Source organism: Peromyscus californicus, unplaced genomic scaffold (assembly GCF_007827085.1).
Source record: "Peromyscus californicus insignis strain IS unplaced genomic scaffold, ASM782708v3 Scaffold_24__1_contigs__length_46423439, whole genome shotgun sequence".
In the NCBI taxonomy this organism is placed as follows: Eukaryota; Metazoa; Chordata; class Mammalia; order Rodentia; family Cricetidae; genus Peromyscus; species Peromyscus californicus.
The window spans coordinates 35,489,426-35,495,425 of NW_026294535.1; positions in this window are offsets into that span (position 1 = coordinate 35,489,426).

Here is a 6,000-nt window from a genome sequence, read left to right on the forward strand (position 1 = left end):
AGTCTAGGAAGGCCTTGAACTTGTATTCCTCCTTCTTTAGCCTCCACAGTAGCTGGGATGATGCAGTACAGTCCCAGGCCCTGTTTAAGATGCCGTTGTTGAGTTTGTTTCCTGGTGTTTTTCTTGAGTCTTTGACACTGTTGTAAATCTATTTCTGATTTAATCCAAGAAAATACAGTTTTTTTTTCCTATAGCCTAAAAGCCATAAGCCATACTAATTAGTCCTTGCTTATAAAAGGGGTTCTGCTCAGCAGACAGCACCATTTGTGTGGGTGTAAAGAGAAGACAGAATCTGAAACAATGAACCTATTAGAGGAAACTCATTAAATGAAATGGAAGGCCAATAGCGATCAGAGGAACAAAATCAGAGTTCTACTGATGCCACAAATAATTCCTCAAAAGGATGTCTGTAAGGAGTCCCCTGGGACAGAGTTGGACTTTCAGCACTGAATGCTACCTCCTGCAGATGTAACTGTTGATCTTAAAGTACTGCATGCTGATTGGTTGTTAGGTAAGAGTGTATTCAACTTGAGGTCTGCAGTGTATAAAAACCTTACATTCCTTTTTGGGAACATTCATTAGTCAAGGAAGACATTAATAAATCAATGTTCCTGTTAAGATATTTATTCTTAAACTGCACATGGCATTTGCCTCTACAAGAACAAAGCATCCTTATTCTAAGCAGAACTGACACCATCAAGGGATGGAAATAGAACTTTGGCTGGTCATCTGGTCAACCAGCATGCCGTTCTTGCTTTTCTGAGAGCCACGTACAGCGATTTAAGGAATTCAATATAAATGGAAACTCAGAAAAGCCACTTAATCTAAACTAGAATCTATTCTGTTCCATAAAGCTTTATGAAGCAGACACAGTTAATTCTGATAATTCAATGTTTCGTACCTTATGAATCTTTTTAATGCCTTGAGAAGTCACAGATAATCCAAAGAATTAATGTGTCCCATTATTTTGTGTGAGGCAATCTCCAGTGCTGCAGATGGCTCCTTGCCTGCCAGTGTCTTCCCCACACTCACGACTTTTATTTGGTGACCCACTGAGGGTTTTTGAACACTGTTTTAACATGCCTCGATCTAGACGCCCCTTATGTCTAGGACCGGCTCTCAAAGCTGCCGTAAAAAGCACACACTAGAAATACTCTTGAGATGGCGCCTTCCAGAGAAACACTTCTCAGGTCCTTCCCCAAGTAGATGTGAGTGACGTGTGTGCTTAGGCTAAGGAAGAGAGCTCAGTTAATTATCTCACCCTCCCTCTCAGATCCCAGCAATGCCACAATTCCTCCATACCCCTCCGTTATTTTCCAGGTCCTTTGTCTCACCTCTCTTACTGTTTGTGTTCCTGCTGAGCTCTGAAAGGTCGGATGCTATTTTCAACAGTTACATGTGGGGGCCAAGGAATATTTGGCCATGTCAACAATGAGAAATACTTGTTAATTTGCACAAATGTCTATTGCATATGCCATGTATGGAACATGATATCCACTTTGAAATCATTTACAATACACTGGGTAAACAATGAATACTCAAAATTGAATGTGGTCTTATTTATTTATTTATTTATTTATTTATTTATTTATTTATTTATTTATTTATTTATTTTTTGGTTTTTCGAGACAGGGTTTCTCTGTGTAGCTTTGCGCCTCTCCTGGAACTCACTTGGTAGCCCAGGCTGGCCTCGAACTCACAGAGATCCGCCTGGCTCTGCCTCCCGAGTGCTGGGATTAAAGGCGTGCGCCACCACCACCCGGCTTGAATGTGGTCTTATTTGACTTTTTTTTTTTTATGGGGAGTAGGTCTGGCTGTATTGCCCAGGATAGTCTCAAACTCATGATCTTAAATAGTCCTTCTTAGTAGTTGGGACTCTGGGCATACAAGCCCAGCTATTTATTTTTAAGTTAATGTTACATTAAGACTTACTAAATACTTAAAATCATGTCAAAATTCAGCCCCCTTGTATCTGTGTGAGTGTTTTGATTGCAGGTGCGTGTGCATACCACATGCATGCTTGGTGTCTAGAAAAACTAGAAGAGAGCATCAGTTCCCTTGGCACTGGAGTTATAGATAGTTGCAGACTGTCATATGAATGCTGAGAACCAAATCTGAGTCCTCTGTAAGAGGGGGAGGTGCTCTTAACCACCGAGCCATCTCTCTAGTCCCCAAATCCAGTCTTTAAAAACAATTTTGATTAGGGGCTGAAGGGCTGGCTCAGTGGTTAAGAGCATGTACTGTTCTTCTGGTGAAACTGAGTCCAACTCCAAACACCCATGTCTGGCAGCTCACAGCCATCTCCAGGGGAACCTGACACCTCTGGCCTTGTTGGCACCTGCACTCACGTGGCACATACCACACACAGGCAGGCAGACATATACATAGTCAAAAATATATAAATTAAAAAATAATTTTGATCAGAAAAATCTATATTAAGTAATTATAAAATATATCATTTTAAAGTATAACAGATAAGCTTAAGCATATTTGTGGAAAATTTTTGAGGCTATGAGGACATTTTAGGTTATTTTCCATTTACGTTTTGATGAAAATAATAATCTTTTTTGTGTATATGTTGACGAGGTATGTGAATGTGTGTATGCATGCTCATGTGTGCATAGACACAATAATGCATGTGGGTGTGGCTGTACGTGTGTGCCCTTCATATGGGAGGCTTGCTGTTGACATTGGGTGCCTTCTTCAATCATTCCCCACTTCATTTGCTGAGGCAGGGTCTCATGTTGAATCCAAAGCTTGCTGATTCAGGCTAGCCTAACTAGTTAACTTGCCTGAGGGATTTCCTTTCTCACCCTTCAGAGTACAAGTATTGCAGGTGGCCAGTGGCATTACCTGCCTGGCTTTCATGTGAGGACCAGGGATCCAAACCCTGGTCCTCACATGTGTGTGAAAAGCATGTTAGCCACTGAGTATTTTCCCAGTCTTCAGCTTAAATTCAGCCTTTATGTTTGAGAATGAGCTCAATTTTACTTTTGGTTTCAGATAACTTTACATGAGAATAATTAGTAACTTTTCCCTAATAAGGGCAAGAAAATAATTTAATGAAATGAACACACAATAACCTGGAGAGATGTATATTTTTATTTTAGTTCCAGCTAAGCATCACTGGTGTGGTGGTTTGAATGAAAATGGCCCCATAGGCTCAGAGAGAGTGACACTATTGGGAGGTGTGGCCTTGTTGGAGGAAGTCTGTCACTGGGGGTGGACTTTGAGGTTTCAGAAGTTCAAGCCAGGCCCAGTGGCTCACTCTCTTCCTGCTGCCTTGGGATCCGTCTGTAGATCCCTCAGCTACCTCTCCAGCACCATGTCTGCCTGTGTGATGACATGTTTGCCACCAGGATGATAATGGTCTAAACCTCTGAACTGTAAGCCAGTCCCAATGAAATATTTTCCTTTATAAGAGATGCCATGGTTACTGTGTCTCTTCACAGCAATAGGACACTGACTAAGACAGTTGGATCATCATCAGAACATGCAGACATACATGCAATACTATCACTAACTCAATTCAGTCTCCTGTTATACTTTGCCATCTTTTGGTAATCTAAAAGCCATAGCTTTACCAATGCATATTTATTTTGTACACTCTTAAGTATATATTCAAACAATATACCCTGGAGCAAAAAGCATATTTAATTCATTAGTTTGTTAAGTTGGATTGATAGCCTATGTGTAGACATCATTTTGTCTGTTCACCCTGGAGTCTTAGAAATGTTAAAGATAGGCCTGATGATGAACAGTGAAACTCAGTTATATCCAAAGAGATGATAGATTATCTATCTGGGAGTGTGTAAAACTTACTTTTCTGAGGAGAAATCTCTAAGAAAAAAATCTAATTAAAACCTATAATCATAAAAATTAAATGATTTCAGTAACATCGGGAGTTAGTCATCAGGGAACAGGAAATTGGAGTTTTTCTGAAAAGATGTGTTTATAAGAGTGAGAAATATTTGATATCTCATTTTCAAGCCTGTTGGGGAAATGGGGATAGGATGGAACTATTCTACAATTCAAGACAGAATATGTACGTGTGTGTATACACTGTGTATACATTGTGAGTAGGTGCTCTGGTGGTCGCACTGTATGCCACATAATTCTAAGAGCTAAATACATAGAGAAACATATTCTAAATGCAAGAAATTCATGGCCCAAATGCTATTGTGACAGCAAACTGAATGTGTATGCAGAATGAATTGAAAATGGCCTCCAATGAGTAGCTACACAGACTATATTGACAGATAAGAACTTAATATGCAGTAGCATGCTTGATTCCCTGTTTATGGACTTTTGATAAAGACTGGTTGTTCATGCAACTATAAAGAAAATATTAATGAAAATGAAATATTTGTATTCTAGGCCATGACTTCTGATTATATTCAACAAAACTGGAAATAACATTTAAAGAGTGACTCCCAAATCTCATCAAGTACTTGAAAATAAACTTCTGGGTAATGTTTGTACTAGAGAAGACACCAGAAGTAAGATTAAAATTTAATGTGTCCGTTAGTGAAAAGCCGTTTACTTTGTAAGCTTGTAACACAATGCAGCATGTTCTTACACTGTCAGAGTTGCTGAGAAGCAGATGGATACAGACAGACATTAGCCTAGGAAATAATTACAGGAAGCAATGACTGACCACTCAGGGCAGAGTTCTCAACCTGTGGTTGTGACCCCTTCGAGGGTTGAACGATTCTTTCACAGGAGTTGCATGTCAGATATCCTGCATATCACATATGTATATCATGATTCATAACAGTAGCAACGTTCCAGTTATGAAGTAGCAATGAGAATAATTTTATGGTTGGAAGAATTGTATTAAGCAGTCGCAGTATTAGGAAGGTTGAGAACCACTGACTTGGGGGGTTGATCCAAGGTGTGGGTCTTTAGACAGTAGGGTGAGTCTGCCACCTGTAAACAGGGCGGAAGCAGGAGGATTGGACAGAAGAGTCTCAGGATACAGCTTGACCCTTGCTGGGACAAGTGGGGGGTGCACAGCCAAGACTGGCCTTTAGAATACCCATGAATGAGTTCTCTAGGACGCCTGCTGTGCTCATCACGACTGAAGGCCCCCACAGGCTGCTTGCTGCTCTCTGTGGATCTACCCTGGTGGACTAAAAGTGTGGCAGTCTGAGGTATCCATCAATTGCCTCTCTGCAGCAGGTTTTGCCCCAGAAAAAAAACAAAATGAAAACAATGGAAAAATCATAAAGACAATATTCAGCAACAGGTAAAATAGCTATAAATTGTGTTACACATACATGTACATACAATACACACACACACACACACACACACACACACACACACACACACACACACACACACACACACCACAGAGCTGGATGATGGTAGTTCATGTCTGTAGTCCCAGAGTTACTTCTTTTCTCTCCTCTCTCTTTGTCTCTGTCTCTGTCTCTCTCTTTCTCTCATCTCATGTAGCTTAGTTTAGCCTCAGCTTGTTACCTTGTTATGTAGCCAAGGATGATCTTGAACTTCTGACCTTTCCGCCTCGTCCTCATCAGGGCCAGGATCATAAGCATGACCAGTTCAAGAGCTAGTGGTAGAACTCAGGGCTTCACATGCTCTGGGAAACCTTCTACCTGCTGGGCTAAGTCCCCATCCCAGGAGAACTTTAACCTCTCGATTTTATGTGTTCCCAACTGGGTAACACAGTGGAGACTCTTCCCCTAAAATAAAAATTCACAAAAAAATAAACAAAAGAAACCAAAATCAAAAGACTATCATTATGTAAGTTACTCAGTCATACTCTTCTGGCTAACTTTCCTGTGGTTCTGCTTGAACAAACATTAATGCACTATATTCTATTATTATCTGTTTATCACACTGTGTCTCATTATTTTCTTAGGAAGTATTCATGTGCATTTTGCAGTTTTCATAAGATGCTGTGGAGATCACTGAATGTCAATTCACAAAAGTGTTGCTCGTTCATTTTTATTCCCACATGGTACTTGGTTGTGT